This window comes from Cyprinodon tularosa, unplaced genomic scaffold (assembly GCF_016077235.1).
Source record: "Cyprinodon tularosa strain WSP-4 unplaced genomic scaffold, ASM1607723v1 ctg185, whole genome shotgun sequence".
NCBI lineage: Eukaryota > Metazoa > Chordata > Actinopteri > Cyprinodontiformes > Cyprinodontidae > Cyprinodon > Cyprinodon tularosa.
Window position 1 is genome coordinate 821,780 of NW_024038643.1, and position 15,875 is coordinate 837,654.

Sequence of the window (15,875 nt, forward strand, 5' to 3'; positions counted from 1 at the left end):
TCAGTATAGTATGGGAAAAAAGTCAGAATTCTGACTTTAATCTCTGAATTCTGACTTTTTTTCTCAGAATTCTGACTTTTTTTATTGTCAGAATTCAGTCAGAATTCTGAGTTTAAAGTCAGAATTCTGAGATTAAAGTCAGAATACTAAATTAAAATAAAATTTAAAAAACAGTAAACTTTTTTTTTCAGTGGCCATAATCCTCTTCCGTACCAGAAGTAATAAAAATGTCCTCTGAAAAAAATATTTGTAAATCTGACATTAAAGATTTAGTTTAAGTTCTGAATAATTTCAGTCATTGCAGAAAGCCGACACTCCCTGAACGCACCGATCAAACAGTTCAACCTTGGCAGTTGATTTGAGCGGGTTCTGGCGGGATATTTGGGCGGTCGACGGACTTTGGGCAGGATCCCTCTTTTTTAGCTTTATTTTTGGACGCAGAAGTACGGAGCCCCCTAGGGGACATGGGGAATTTTTTTTCTTTTGCGTTCCCTCGCAATACTTTTGCGTTACCTCGCAATACTTTTGCGTTACCTCGCAATACTTTTGCGTTCCCTCGCAAAAACTTTTGCGTTCCCTCGCAAAACCTTTTGCGTTACCTCGCAATAGGGCTTGGTCGTCGTGACCATGTTGACGGCGCACTTTACGGCTTCCTTAGACTATTGCCTGTGTTCTCCCTCTCAGCCGTGTTTTATTTCGTTTAATTTCACCGTAACTTGATTTCAACCATGGTAAACCGTTGCTGTATTGTGGGCTGTAACAGCGCATCACATGATCGCCGAGGGAAAAACCTACAAAATGGGATAACTTTCCACCGCTGTCCTGCCTGGAGGCGCAAACACGGAGACCAAGTTTCACAGATAACAAAGAGTCGTCGGCTAGCTTGGATCGCGGCTGTAAGACGAGAGAACAGAACTTTCCACAGTATCCTGATGTCAATGCGAGTGTGTTCCCTGCATTTTCATTCTGGTAAGTTAAAGATGCACGGTTTTATTTTATAGCCTACAGTATTTCCTTCCTTCATCCGTGGCACCACATACAAGCATGAACGCGCGCCCAGAGACTGTTGATATAGCATTTTCATCCTCGTTGGTTGATATAGCATTTTATCCTCTTTGGTAGAACACACTGCCAGTTCCTACAAGGACAGGGACATCCCTCTCCATTTTCAAAAAAAACCCTGAGGTTGACAGCTGTCATAGCACCACTTATAAATTTTGCTGATCCTAGCGCTTACCAGCCGTCTTGTAAAGTAATGTAATCATATAATACAATTTAATAATGTGTATATTGAGGATCATTGATAACATTATGGTTCTATATGTGTTCAACACTGCTGCTGTGGATAATAATTTTAAATTGTGTCACCAGGAAAACCAGCAAATGAAATGTACACCTCGCATCCGGATTGGGCACCATCACTACACTTGGGCCACACTGAGATAAAGGCCACACAGACTGCACGCTATGAGAGACAGGAAAAGAGAAAACGGCAAAGGACTGACAGTACACCTGCGAGGATGAGACAGCTATTGATGACCTTGTTCCACCCGGTAAGCCTTACAGAGCCAGAAGATTCAACACCGTATGTTGCTTTTGTGGCTTTTTCAGCTGCATGATGCACATTTAGCTAAAAGATGTCCTTATTTTATCCATAGTGGAGACACCAGCACCAGCTGAGGATGGAGCTGAGCAGACACCGCCGGCGTGCTGAAATCAACCGGCTGCTGGAGGAGAACAGGACCCTGAAACGTGAGCTTGGCCAGAGAAAAATGGATGAAGATTTCCTGAAGGAAGACACCGTCAAAGTGAAATAGTACACTGGACTTCCACACCTTAAAGTCAACCACTTTATTCTGGTGTTTATGAATTACTGTATTAAAGAAAAGATTGATGCTCAATATGGAATTGACAATTTCTTTGTATCAACAATACACTCTAAGCAAACATTTAACAAGTGGGTTGTTTTTTAGCCATAGGTGTGTTTTGCATCCATACCCAAAAGCAAGAGGTCTCAAACGATCAGATCCTTTTCAGTGTTTATTTGCAAGTAGTGAAACTTGAGAACACAGTGCAGCGCAGAACAGAGCAGTGCAGTTTGAATGCTTGTAGGTAAATGGTTACAAATAAAAAATGGACGCGATGAAAATGCAGTGCAATTACTTACAATAACATAGTATGTATTTATACAAAATCTTCAATCCTATTAATAAGTCGGTCTTAATGAAACATCAATGGAGAAATGGAAAGTGGAGATATTGCAAATTATTATTATACAAATTGTAGTTATAGTAAACATTAACAGTTAAACACTGTTAGTGCAAATTCTTATATAAGTATTTATAATAATATGCATTACTTAAATTGTATAAATAAAGGCTGCGATGCAATATGTCATGATATACAATAATATAATCTATAATTGTATAATATAACAACGTGCAATAATATACAAATATAACAATACAATGTAATAATACAAAATACTATGCTTTTTATAAAAAATGTCTATGTATAAAAAAAATTCCAAAGTAATAAAAAATACGTATTTATAAAACATCAATTACAAACATAAAAATTGGAGGTAGATCAAATTAAGTAATAACAGATATCAATAACATTTGAAGTAGTGCAAATTATTACCGGTACTATAGTACACATTAAAAAACAATGTTAGTGCAATGTCTTATATAATTACTTTTAACAATATGCATTTCTTAAATTGTATAAATAAAGGCTGCGATGCAATATGTCATGATATACAATAATATAATCTATAATTGTATTGTAATATAACAACGTGCAATAATATGCAGCTGCAATGTCTTTCACTGTCTCACAGTGCTGGAGAAGGACAGCTGGTGGAGCATTTTCAAACTTTGGGTCGCGCAGACGGTCTTGCAGGGGTTTTGGGATCACAGCTGGCTGGACAGGAGCAGCATAGTTGTGAAAGTAGGGCTTCACTGTGGACATACAAACTGACCTATGGTTCTGAAGAACAGGGAACATTGACGATAAGTCGTCCAATGTGGCTTGGGCAGTGCGTCTGCTGGCCCGTGTCCGTAGGCCAGGCATGGGAATGTTGTCATCGATGACTCTGTCCAGAGCAATCCTCTGCACTTTGGATGAAGTGAAGTCCATCTTGTGGGCGACTTCACCGCTGACTTTGTTGATACCTGCTGGTATTTTCCAATAAGCTGGCACATCTGTCACAGTCTTTTTCCCACGGATGCGGACTGCTGCCTCAATCTTAAACAGCAGAGCCCCAACATGTGTACATGCCTCTGCAATTCCAGCCATGCATGTACAGTGTGCACAGCAAACCTGCCCATCGTCAGCAATGATGACCCATGGCTTCAGGGGAGTCTCATTAATGCGCTGAGAGTGCAAGACCTGAGGAGAAAAAAAATAGACATAAATTATGCAGGTAAGGACACCATTATATTTCATTCTATGCTGGAAAGCAAACGTTAACCTCAACCCCTCATGCATGTGTATACATATCATATAAATCACAGTTATACAACAGTAAAGTATAACAACCACGCTGTTATATTGTTATATCACTTAAAAGAAAAAGAAATGAAATGAGCACAGGACATTTAAACCTGCATAATACCTCTGACTGAATGATTTAAGCTCAAAGTTACCCGTTACAGTGTTTTATGAGGTCAGATTTAATAACCCGCAGTCAATACTGCACTCATTTTTCTAAATAGTTCACTTTGAAAGACTCTGATTCAAACTAGGAGTTAACTTGAATGGCCACAGCACTGCACTATTGTTTATTTTTTTATATTTTGCGGATCTTTGACTATTTAATCTATTCCTTAAAATTTTATTAATAACAATGTTCAATAAATGATTTTCAACAAAATACAGATGTAACACCTATCCAGTTTCTGAATGATGGTAAAAAAATCTTGTTTCTACCAGCAGCTGGGGGAGACTAGATTAGAAGATGGTTCAGAAAACCTGTTAGGACACATTTTTTTTCTAACACTAAGTATCAAACAAATGCTGATTTCTATTTCAGCAAATTATTCTTAAATTTTTTTTTTATATTTTGAATAATGTTTTGATGAAGATTTGAGATTCCTTTCACTGAATGAATGGTCACAAAGCTAGTGTTAAGCTTGAAGTCTCTGGCCAAGCTCACGTTTCAGGGTCCTGTTCTCCTCCAGCAGCCGGTTGATTTCAGCACGCCGGCGCTGACAGAAGTCACATTCTGTCAGCGGTGTCTGCTCAGCTCCATCCTCAGCTGGTGCTGGTGTCTCCACTATGGATAAAATAAGGACATCTTTTAGCTAAATGTGCATCATGCAGCTGAAAAAGCCACAAAAGCAACATACGGTGTTGAATCTGCTGGCTCTGTAAGGCTTACCGGGTGGAACAAGGTCATCAATAGCTGTCTCATCCTCGCAGGTGTACTGTCAGTCCTTTGCCGTTTTCTCTTTTCCTGTCTCTCATAGCGTGCAGTCTGTGTGGCCTTTATCTCAGTGTGGCCCAAGTGTAGTGATGGTGCCCAATCCGGATGCGAGGTGTACATTTCATTTGCTGGTTTTCCTGGTGACACAATTTAAAATTATTATCCACAGCAGCAGTGTTGAACACATATAGAACCATAATGTTATCAATGATCCTCAATATACACATTATTAAATTGTATTATATGATTACATTACATTACAAGACGGCTGGTAAGCGCTAGGATCAGCAAAATTTATAAGTGGTGCTATGACAGCTGTCAACCTCAGGGTTTTTTTTGAAAATGGAGAGGGATGTCCCTGTCCTTGTAGGAACTGGCAGTGTGTTCTACCAAAGAGGATAAAATGCTATATCAACCAACGAGGATGAAAATGCTATATCAACAGTCTCTGGGCGCGCGTTCATGCTTGTATGTGGTGCCACGGATGAAGGAAGGAAACACTGTAGGCTATAAAATAAAACCGTGCATCTTTAACTTACCAGAATGAAAATGCAGGGAACACACTCGCATTGACATCAGGATACTGTGGAAAGTTCTGTTCTGTCGTCTTACAGCCGCGATCCAAGCTAGCCGACGACTCTTTGTTATCTGTGAAACTTGGTCTCCGTGTTTGCGCCTCCAGGCAGAACAGCGGTGGAAAGTTATCCCATTTTGTAGGTTTTTCCCTCGGCGATCATGTGATGCGCTGTTACAGCCCACAATACAGCAACGGTTTACCATGGTTGAAATCAAGTTACGGTGAAATTAAACGAAATAAAACACGGCTGAGAGGGAGAACACAGGCAATAGTCTAAGGAAGCCGTAAAGTGCGCCGTCAACATGGTCACGACGACCAAGCCCTATTGCGAGGTAACGCAAAAGGTTTTGCGAGGGAACGCAAAAGTTTTTGCGAGGGAACGCAAAAGTATTGCGAGGTAACGCAAAAGTATTGCGAGGGAACGCAAAAGTATTGCGAGGGAACGCAAAAGAAAAAAAATTCCCCATGTCCCCTAGGGGGCTCCGTACAGAAGAGACTGTTTTCAAGTTCGAAATGCTCATCCCTGATTGGATAGCAGAAGAAGCTGTTGGCCTGCGAGCTGGCCAGAGCTAAGCGGTCTTCGGAGCAGAGACTACAGGAGAGGATCAATCTTTGGATCATTTTGGCTCTTTAAAGAGGAACATTTTACGATTTAACATATATTTTGAGGATCTTTGGCTGTTAATTTCAACCAGAAAATCAAGAGTTTACACGGTAAGATTTGAACGTCCTTCTTTTTCTTTCTTACTTTTTTGAGCATGCGAAAATCTCTACAGATAAACACAAGGTATATGCTAGTAGTTGATATTTTAGCCCACTCAGAATCCTAAAATGATCACCTGCGTTTTCTGCAAGAAGAAATTGGACACGTTGAGGGGTTATATACTACACTGCAGAGTGCATAGAAATTAGCCTCGTTGTTTATTTAAATGTGCTGGTGCTAACTGTAGCCAAACTTTTACGACTTACGCAGCTTTCAAGGGCCATTTTTATCGTCTGCACAATGTCCCTGCACCGCAGGCTGCTGCAAAAGCTGTTGTTACGGATTTAAAATGTGCAGTTTCGTCATGTGCCCGCCATTTTTCACACGGTGAAAGAGCTCATGTCTTAACCCTATAATGCCAAATGTATCATATTTGATACATACGGTTTCTAAAATGTTTTTAGGGAAGAGGATTAGGGCCACTGGAAAAAAAAAAAGTTTTATTTCAGTTTAACATGGGGAAAAAAGTCAGAATTCTGACTTTTTTCTAGGAATTCTGACTGAATTCTAACAATAAAAAAAGTCAGCATTCTGAGACTAAAGTAAGAATTCTGACTTTTTTCTCATACTAAACTGAAATAAAATTTAAAAATCAGTTAACTTATTTTTTTTTCCACTGTCCCTAATCCTTCCCCGTATTGTTTTGCATCTGACACCTTTTGCATAATTTAATGGTAAAAACTTTGCTCAAAATCCTATTGTACACAATCAGATATACCTGATAACAGCCAGTAGAAGAGTACACAAAAATTAGTCTTGACTTATTGCATAGTAATAAATTATTAATATCAAAAATGTATTTCTGTTTTTTCTTTTTACATATTTTGTTAAAAGGGAGAATAAGGACTTCAAACCAAAAAAAAGTAATTTTCTGTTTTGTTTTTCTTCTTGGATCGGGCTTTAAAGGGTTAAGTGATCACATCGGAGAGGGCAGGTCTCTGTCATGTCCAGTCTGTTAATGTCCTGATGGATCTGTATATGTGCTGATGGATATCCACAAAGGCATCTTCCTCTCAGAATACCACCTGTATTCTGTGACAAAAGACAGTCTTGGGTTGCACTGTGTTAACATTAATGACTTGCCCGATTTCTATCCTTTGGTATCTTACATTCTCGATGGATACCAAGTCATTCCCCTGAAACACAGTATTGTGGCAAAATAAAGCCCATTGTAGCTTGCTTAGCTCTGACTGTAAATAGTTTGACATTAAATGTTACATGATGTCCCTGTTCTGTTAAGTATATGTAATATTTTGCATTATTTTTCTGTTCTGTTTGAAGGTGCCATTTCTTCATGACAAATATGAGTGACTCAGGGCAAACCTTCCTAGATGTCGCAATCATGGAGGTCCTACCAGAACTTCCAGCAGTAAACAAAAACATCCTGGTGGAACACTTGCAGTCCATCGGAGTTGAGATATATGATGATCTACGCTTCGTAACAGAGGCTGATTTGATGACAGCATTAAGACCTGTTCAAGCCAGAAAGCTTCTTTCTGCTTGGAAAATGAAATGTAAGTAGAAACTCTACATATGTTTCAACACATAAAAATATTTAGTGTTCAAAAGTAGACATTGACATTGTGAAATATAGTTCATTTTGCATCATAAAATATGTATATATTTTTTCTCTTTTAAAGACCAAACTCCTGAAAACAGCTCACCCTCATCTGTAGACGCCTTACCTACCCAATCACTGTCATCACTCTCGGTTTCACCCGGAAGTACATCATCTGCAAGCAGCCAAGAACTTGACACACAGTGGAACGACAACTTTGAAATTCCTTGGAGGAAATTTCCTGAAGAGGTGATGCATGCTTTGGAGAGGGGGAAAAGGCTTGGCTCAAAACTGAGGAGGCAAATGGTCCGGATTATTGTGGCGGACATGATGGAAAAATGCCCTCATGTAGGTAAAAAGCACTCCACTGATGTAGCCAAAAAAATGGTTGCAAAATATCCCAGTTCCCTGCAAGATGTAATAGATGGGGATATTGTTGGGGCAGGCTACCATTCCCTTGTCAAACAGTTGCAGAACAGAATTGAGAATGTTAGGCGCACTTCAACACCCAAAATTAGAAAAAGAAAACATCAGACTGAAGAGTCAGACGACACAGATGAGATCCCATTACAAGAAAGAGCAGCAATGCAAGACACGTACGGGTGCATCAAATGGAATGTAAAATTTCTGCCCCGTGAAGAAACTGAAGAGAGCCAGCAGCTAAAGATGGAAAAACTCAAAGTGATGTTCCAACACTCTGATGACAATCCAGAGGAGGTAAAAAGTCTAGTGAAGTCCACTTTTTACACACAGCGCCGACATGTCAACCAGGGAAAAAGCATCAAGTGGCTTAGAAAGGAGTGGCCGTTTTGTTTTGATGAACTTGGCATGTCATTTCATTTCAAGGAACAGACTGGGATTGACCTCAAAGAGACATTCACACGAAATTTGGATTTGAAAGGGCAAAGGCTTCTGAACTATATGACCACGGTTTGTGTCAACAAGAGCAAGAAGTTCCTTCAGACTTACACAAGACTTCAGAGGATGCGGGGACTGCAGAGTGGCTGCTCGGATGACCTGAAAGAGATGATCCTGCTTCTGTTCAGCTACTTTGATGAGAAGGAGGAGTCCATGTTCTTCTGTGTGAAGGATACATGTCTGGCAGAGGAGGTGCAACTGGAGCAAGTGCCTCTGACACCCACCATTATTGTCTGTGGTAAGCTCATCTTTTTTTCTTTCTTTTTTATAGCACTGCTTATAGAATTTGTCTTGAGTGCAGCATTTATTAACACAACCTTTTTTTTTTAAATGATCTATCCACAGGACAGTCCTGCTTTTCATCAAGAAGATACATGCTGAGTCTGGACAGGAACCTCATCAACACAAACATCTCATCCTTCATCTCTGCATTGTGCCTCATGTTTGGGAGCTACTACTGTTTTAACATCCACTACCCATCTGAGCTGGCTTCCACCCTTGAGTTTCTTCAAAGGTGGGTAAATGGTTCTCTTCCTCCTTTATCACACTCTCTTCTATCACACTCGTCCTCCTTCATCACACTCTCTTCTATCACACTCTTCCTCCTTTATCACACTCTTCCTCCTTCATCACACTCTCTTCTATCACACTCTTCCTTCTTTCTCACACTCTTCCTTCTTTATCACACTCGTCCTCCTTCATCACACTCTCTTCTATCACACTCTTCCTTCTTTCTCACACTCTTCCTTCTTTATCACACTCGTCCTCCTTCATCACACTCTCTTCTATCACACTCTTCCTTCTTTCTCACACTCTTCCTTCTTTATCACACTCGTCCTCCTTCATCACACTCTCTTCTATCACACTCTTCCTCCTTCATCACACATATCCTCTCAATCAAATTCAGGTTGGCTGCATGTGTGCCATATCTGATGTGAGATGGAGACATTTTATTGTAATTCCTTTGGGAGATAGTAGATCAATTGTGGGAACCAAAAAAGTTCAGAGAGTTGGTAGGACTGGTGTTAACTGATCAATTAAATGGTTTTATATGCTTCTCTTCTGCAGGTGTTTCTTCTCGATAAACCCGGAAAAAGGAACCAAAGTGGAGAACAAAAACTCAAAGCGCCATCTCAGCGTGAACCCCCGAGTCCTTACCTTGATACAGGAACTCGCCGATCACGAGTGGTGTGAAACCTAAACATGGACATATTCAGGCCAGGGACTGTTTGTATGAAAAGAGGTACTGTATATTTCCACACTGTTGAAAGCACAATGCGTGTCATGGTAAGGACAGCACAATGTTTGTTTGTTTTGTTTTTTTGGTTATCCAAAGTTTTGTGTTAAACACACAATGCTTGTCATGGTAATGACAGCACAATATGTTTGGGGTTTTCTTGGTGTTTTGTAAGTGCGCTAAGTAACTTTTGTTTTTCAATGACAATATTTCAAATGTTAGCAGTTCTTTAATGAAAGCCTCAAACTGATTTTGTCGTTTTCCAGTTTGCACTATGTCAACTAAGGCACTGTATCCTTGTTTTGTTTTGAGGTCTAAATGTGCATTATGCAGCTTTCTGGTCTATTAACAACTTTTTTCTTGAAGATAATCCTCCTGCAGGAATGTTCCACAGGTTCCTGTAAAACTATCTTGCTTTTCTTCAGTTAGAAGTGAAGGATTTCACCACAGATTTGAATTCTAGTTTTATGCAACAAAAAATTTTAATGTATGTTGATGTTAACTAAAAATGCATCACTTGTTAACTTTTGATGCTGGCTGTTCAATAAATCTTCCAAAGAGCAATGTCTTACCTATTTTTTTTTTTCTGAAGATGCATTTTTGCATGTTTTCGTGTAGGTTATTTTGCAGGTTTACAAGTAAATTTTACAATATAACTTTATTATGAAAACATAAATATACAGTATGTTATGTGTAGATTTTATGTGTAAAATACAGAGATTTCCTTTTGAAATGCATAGTTTAAATGGTCATTTGTTTAGTATTTTCCTGTTAATTTAACCATTTATTAATGTAAAATAAGCAATTATTAGTCATAAACAAAACAGGAAATAGGCCATTTTTATACAGCACAATTATGCAAAATTAACACTTTTTTTTTGTTAATGTAACATTTTTTAAGTGGAATTCAGATGTGATTTCACTCACTGTAAATCATTTTACATACATGAGCTGTTAATTTGTCTACTGTACTGCTGTATTTTTTACAGGAATTCTCTGGTAACCACAGCTGCCAGCGTTTTCCTGTAAAAACGACAGCTTTTTTTTTACAGTGTGAATTTACCAAAGATGGACTCTGTTTATGCTGCAGAAGAACACAGCTATGATCAGTGGACACAATATGTACCTTAGTTTAATTTAGAGCTTCATGTTAAGTGCTGTAGATTGGCTAATCCGGACCCAGCCTGATTTAAAAAATTTATAAATCACTGCATGTTGTCAGTCAACAGAGTCTAAATGTCACTTGCGCTGCTTCTCCTGTTAATATTTTATTTTAGTGTTAAATTCTGTTTAAAATAACTGATTATAATTAAAAATGTCTCCGGACCTTTACTGGTTGTTGATTTTCTTTATTTAGACTCCACTGATTTTTAATTGGTTACCCCTGCTCTACAGTAAAAGGTTTAAAGTATGACATTTCTTACAACATGTTTTTGTCATGTTTGAAGCTATACGCTTGACCCACAAACAGAAACACAAATAGGTGATGGAAAATAAATCAAACAGATATATATCAGGTGTAGTATGTGATATGTCTTGGGGCCACCGGGTCAGAATCATCTTTGTGCTGAAGGCAGTGAAGAGGAGAGGTAAGTGGAATGTAGACCTGAAATAGAAATTAATTCAGGCACCAACTTACTACATGAGGTGAGGTGTATCCACCGGGGGGGTACTGAGGTTCAGGTACTGGAGCTTGGAAAGCTGACGGGAGGAGAAGGAGTCTGGTCCGGGGTCTGATGGCTGGATGATTCTCTGAAGTTGCAGGTAGTACCTGCAAAGAGATTTTAAAGATAGGTTCTGGCTGCTCGAAACCAGGCTCGGATTGGGAACGATTTTCGGCCCTGGCATTTTTCCATCTGTATCGGCCCACATTGGCAAGGATTTTAAAGTTTGAAGCAATAGAAAATTAAAGCATATGCCAACTGTCACAAGGCTGTGTATGACAAGGACAGGCTATATACAATGAATGCATCATTTAAGTAGTTAACATTGTATTACTTCTTGCGCTCATTGAGTTATTTACGGTGCTTCGGCCGAAGAGTAAGTGTTGGGGCCGGTAAAATTAAGGAGGGCCCGCTCTTGCACGTGGAAATTAGGACCGGCCCACCGGGCAAATGCCGGGTATTACAGATTACCAGTCCGAGCCTGCTAGAAACACAGACGTAAACACAGCTCAAGGGGGGCTCAGAGGACCGGTAGAGGTTAATGGAAAACAGGCTGCCCGCTCCTCTTATACAGGCAGTGATGATGCTGATTATACAGTATCTTTTCAATGTTTATTATTGGACTAAAGTTGGACAAAATCAGACTGAGCAAACATTTTCCACAAGTATTTCTGGACTAAATCGAGACTATAGCAGATCGACCAGATTTAGCCTAAAAACTAATGTCCAAATGACACCTGGTGTTTGGGGGGAAGGTCATACCGGCTGAAACGTAACATTAATAAATACTTGACTGAGAGCAATACAGTATGCAGGAATCTTTCTTTGAAACTGTAAACTTAAAAAATGTTTTACAATTACATTTGCTTTGATTTATTTATAAGTTTGTATACTTTTTATTCAGCTTAAATTACAAAAACATCATAAACATAGTTTAAGAAAAAAATGCAGTCTTAAAATGTTTAAAAATAGAATGATCAATATGTCCCCTGTTGTTAAACTGAAAAGAATATTCTTTGTTTTTTAAAAACACATCAAAATCTTGATGTTTCTAAAGCTAATTTCTAAACCCCTTTGTATTGAATTGTTATGTTTTAATCAATAGTCAAACCTAGTTACACCTTAATCTAATGAAAGTAGTGGTCATAGTCTGTCTGTATTGAACCTGCTCTGCGTTTTGCAATATGCAGTTCTTTCGAATCTTTGGCGCTTCTCTTTGCCAGGCACACTTGGAAAAATGCAATTATTTGTTAATGCCATTTGGTCTAAAAGGTCAGCATGGCACAGAGGGGGGCAGGAGCTGCAGAAGAAGCACAAGTGGAGTATGAGGGAGTTGTGGTTGTCCAACCAATGGTAAAACAGATGCTGATGTTGAGATAGTTTCCATAGTAACAACTCCTCCACCCTGTCTTCTCTTGCTTATCCAATATTTCCTCTCACACACAAGAACTGCCATACAAACATAAGCATGGCTGCACATTCTGACTTCCTATCATCATGTTGGCATGGGTTTTTGTGGTCAAACCCTTTGGTTTGTTGTCTGCTGCTCAGATCAATTTGACTCTTCCTGCTCCAGCTGTGTGGTTGTAGTGATAGTGTGGCTCAACCATAGCGCTGCTACCCTGCTCTGACTAACAGCAGTCTGCCTTGCCTGAATAATGTGTATAATGTATGCACATAAGCAAATACCTCAAAGCACCAAACAACTGTTAGATTAAAGTATTCTCCAAAGATAAGAAACACTGTGCAGAAACAGGAGGGAGGAATGTTTTCTGCTGCCAGCAGCACATCTCCACAGAGGTCCAGTCATTGTTTGCAGAGCATCCTCAATGACGTCATGGTTTATTGCTTTCCACAGGACACCCCAGACGCCAGTCAATTCTCCAGCTTCCCCTGCTCAAGGTGCTGGTAGGAAAAAAGCAATTGTAAGGGAGCATTAGAGGGGTGAAGCATGTGTTGGCTTGTCAAAGACAGACAAACACAGATCCGGGAAACTAAAAGCAAGGGGGGGTGGAGCGGGATAGCAGCTGTGACAGATAGTCCAGGGAGAGTGCTCCTAAGCTGAGCTGAACTCAGATGGAGTCCCACAGCGGCTTGGGAAAAAATGCATGATGGACTAACATGTAGGGATTGGAAAAACATGTCCATCAATTGCGTACACGAATCAACCTTCAAAGTAGTTAAAAGTGGATGTTAAACAGTTACTGTTATAGCAGGTGTTATTCTACTAATGCTTTGGGGAATGTTTAAGTCCTCGGTTGTTCAATACTGTTCTGGAAAATTACATCAACTGATTGTTATAAGAAGATTGGGTATCTAATGTGGGGGAAATAAGTATTTGACCCCTTGCTGATTTTGCAGGTTTGCCCACTTACAAAGAATGCAACAATCTATAATTTTAATCATATGTACATTCTAACAGTCGGAGACAGAATCCCAAAGAAAATTCCAGAAATTCACATCATATGAATTTATAAAAATTAATAACCATCTGATGAGGAAAAACAAGTATTTGACCCCCTGGACAAACAGCATGTTAATATTTTGTAGAAAAGCCATTATTGGCCAGCACAGATGTCAAACAGTTTTTATAGTTGGTGACAAGGTTTGTGCACATTTCGGCAGGGATGTTGGCCCACTCCTGCAGACAGCCTCCAAATCATTCGGGTCTCGAGGTTGTCACCTGGCAACTTGAATTTTAAGCTCCCTCCAAAGATTTTCATTTGGATTCAGTTCTGGAGACCGGCTAGGCCACTCCAGAACCTTGATGTGCTTCTTCCTCAGCCACTCTTTTGTTGCTTTGGCGGTGTGCTTAGGGTCGTTGTCGTGCTGAAACACCCATCCTCGACCCATCTTCAGTTCTCTCACTGAGGGAAGGAGATGTTGATCCAGAATTCCACGATACATGGCCCCGTCCATCCTCCCCTCAATACGATGGAGTTGCCCCGTCCCTCTAAACACGACGAGTTGAGTTGAGGCCAAAAAGTTCTATTTTGGTCTCATCTGACCACATCACCTTCTTCCAGGCCTCTTCTGACTCGTCCAGGTGGTGAATGGCAAACTTCATGCGGGCACATACCTGTTTCTTCTTGAGCAGGGGGACCTTGCGTGAGCTGCAGGATTTCAATCCATGACAGCGTAGTGTGTTACCAACTGTTTCTTTTTTAACTGTGGTCCCAGCTACCTTCAGTTGATTCATCAGTTCCCCCCTTGTGGTTTTGGGATGATTCCTCACCGTTCGCATGATCAGGGACACCCCACGAGGCGAGATCTTGTGTGGAGGCCCAGACCGAGGGAGGTTGGCGGTGATGTGGTAATTCTTCCATTTTCTGATAACTGCACCGACAGTTGATCTTTTCTCTCCAAGTTGCTTTCCGATTCTCTTGTAGCCCATCCTAGCCTTGTGCAGATCAACAATCTTGTCCCTGATGTCCGTAGAAAGCTCTTTGGTCTTGCCCATGGTGGTGATGTTGGATGCCGGTTGTTTGGGTGTTGACAGGAGTCTTTTATACAGGTAACGAAGTGAGGCAGGTGCATTTGATGTAGATAATTGGTTGGGATTAGGGCCGTGCCTTAAAGAAAGACTAACTGGCTTGTAGGAGCCAGAATACTTGCTATTTGGTAGGGGGTCATATACTTGTTTTTCCTCATCAGATGGTTATCAATTTTCATAAATTCATATGATGTGAATTGCTGGAATTTTCTTTGGTATTCTGTCTCTCACTGTTAGAATGTACATATGATTAAAATTGTAGATTGTTGCATTCTTTGTAAGCGGGCAAACCTGCAAAATCAGCAAGGGGTCAAATACTTATTTCCCCCACTGTACAAATAAAACACTAATGATTTAAAAAATGTCATCATTAAATCCCTGTATGTGTTGATTTAAATTGAGAATTTTAAGCATCTTTTGTTAAATAAGCAACTTTGTTAAATAAGCAACTTTTAAAACATTACTTGTAAGAAAATGAAGCCTCCACAAGACCAAAAGAACATTGATAAAGTGATTATTCTGTTTCTATCTATAGTTAAATCATAAAACATTTATTCAAAGATATAACTGATGTTTATTTAAGCAACATTTAAGATAAGGGAAAGGTAACAAGATCAAAATAACTTTAATAAGTTAATCATACTTGTATCCATCACCTTCTGCTAATCCGGTACTGGGTTGTGGGGGCAGCAGTCTCAGAGGAGACTCCCACACTTCCCTCTCCCGTGACTCCTCCTGCCCCTTCGGGGTGAAGCCCAATGCGTTCAAGGTTCAGACAAGAGATCTGGTCCCTTCAACATATGCTTGGCCATACCGTGGGCCTTGAGGGAGGCATCCAGGGGGGCATATGAAACAGATATCAAGGTCACCTCAGATGATTCTCCTTGATGTGTAGGAAAGTGCTACTTCTCTGTGCCTCGTTTGCATGGCCGAGCTCCTCATATTATCTCTAAGAAAGTTCCTTGACACTAATAATTTCAGCAGCTTGTATTCAGAATCTCCATCTTTCAGCCATAAGACATAACGGGTTGGAACATAACCTGACTGGTATATCGAGAGCCTTGCCTTTTGGCTCAGCTCTACTTTCGCCACAACAGACCCGTGCAGTGTCTGCATTATGTCTACACCAATTTGTTTATACATCTCCCATGCCATTTTCTCCTCACTCATGAACATGACCCCAAGATACTCTTAAATTTCAGGCAGTATCCGGACCCTGACCTGGAGAGGGAGGGA

General features: G+C 40.0%; 1 long non-coding RNA gene across 1 annotated transcript; it reads right to left on the reverse strand.

Annotated features, from left to right (window-relative positions):
- Positions 1-2,804: 2,804 nt before the first annotated feature.
- On the reverse strand, positions 2,805-5,033 carry LOC119781906. The gene is made up of 4 exons (XR_005280617.1): positions 4,969-5,033; positions 4,385-4,566; positions 4,160-4,279; positions 2,805-3,393 (listed from the first exon to the last, which is right to left on the reverse strand). It is a non-coding gene; the product is annotated as an uncharacterized LOC119781906 (long non-coding RNA).
- Between the last annotated feature and the right edge of the window lie 10,842 nt (positions 5,034-15,875).